We start from the raw sequence: 1623 nt of genomic DNA, 5'->3' as shown, positions 1-1623 counted from the left end.
CGGAAGGAAGGTTGGGCAATCCTACTTCCGTAGTGATACTGCCTCGGAAACCCAAGGAGGGGTCGCTATGAGTCAGGTCTGACTCGAAGGCACATAACAACAACAACAACACATACACTTATAGGCCTATTGTCTGCCAACCCTATATATGATCTTGGATACACTCCCCATTTAGACATACCTAGTTGTTTAGCCTGTCCACCCATCTATCCGTCCATATACCCGTTTGCCTTCACTGACAACTCAGTACTGTATATGCAAAAGGGTTCATATTTGTTGTCTGTACTTCCCATGTACCTCTCTATGTCTTTCTCATCCTCAATGATGCCATATTGGTCACTCCCATTTGGTACATTGCCCTTCTCTTCACCCAAATCAATATTTATCACTATCTATCTAACAGCATTCCCTCCCCTTCCCCTCCCACCCCTGGTAACCAACAAAGAAAATTTCCTCCAATAGATAAACTTTCCTTAAGTTTTACATAGAATCAAATTTTTAAACAAAGAAAGAAAGTAAGAAAAAAAACCCAAAGGGAGCTCTGGTGGCAAACAATATAAGGAATATCTATCTATATATCTACTACTCATATTTTTTAAAATAAAAATTTTACTATATTTTCTACAGTTCTTTTAAATTTTTTACCTTAGAAATATAACCCAGATATTATATAGGGCCCCTTTGTATCTTTACTCAATTACTTACATTAAATTAGTATGTATCTTCCTCCATATTTGTAATTTTTAGGTGAATATTCCCCCAAAGATGTTCACATATTAATCTCTGAAACCTGTGAATGTACTTTACATGGTAAAAGGGAACTAAGGTTGCAGATGTAATTAAAATCAAGAGCCTTGAGATAGGGGGATTATTTTGGATTATCCAGGTAGGCCTAATCTAATCATATGAGCCCAGAAAATTGTAGGACCCTTCCCAGTTGTTGCTGTCGTTGTGTGTGTGTGTGTGTGTGTGTGTGTATGCATGAGAGAGAAAGAAAAAACAAATGATGGGAGAAGGGTTGTAGAGATATGATATTGCCAACTTTGAAGATGAAGGAAAGGTCCATGGAAGAAGCTGGAAAAGGAAACTGATTCTATGCTAGAACCTTCAAAAGGGAAGACAGTCCTGTCAACACCTTGCTATTAGTCTAATGAGGTCCATGTCAGATATCTGACTTATTCACTGCTGTAGAGTTGGATAGGATTCATAGTGACCCCTCCTTGGGTTTCTGAGGCAGTATCTCTACAGAAGTAGATTGCCCAACCTTCCTCCCGAGGAGTGGCTGGTGGGTTTGGTGGGTTTGAACCACCAGCCTTCTGGTTAGCAATCAAATGCTTCAGGCTCTATGCCACCAGAGCTCCCATCTGACCTACAGAACTGTAAAATAATAAATTTGGTTTGCTTTAAGCCACTAACTTGTTCTAACTGCAATAGAAAATGAATATAATATATATTGTTACTGTGTTTATTCATAATCAATATATAACATTGGTTTTGAGGGTTTTTAAAACTGTACCTAACAGGTTGGGCAATGTACTTCTGTAGTGATACTGCCTCGGAAACCCAAGGAGGGGATGCTATGAGTTGGGTCCGACTGCAGGGCACAGAACAACAACAACAACA

Source organism: Orycteropus afer, unplaced genomic scaffold (assembly GCF_000298275.1).
Source record: "Orycteropus afer afer isolate SDZICR_OR568_19922 unplaced genomic scaffold, OryAfe1.0 scaffold00329, whole genome shotgun sequence".
Taxonomy (NCBI): Eukaryota; Metazoa; Chordata; class Mammalia; order Tubulidentata; family Orycteropodidae; genus Orycteropus; species Orycteropus afer.
Note: the sequence above shows the minus strand (reverse complement) of the source record.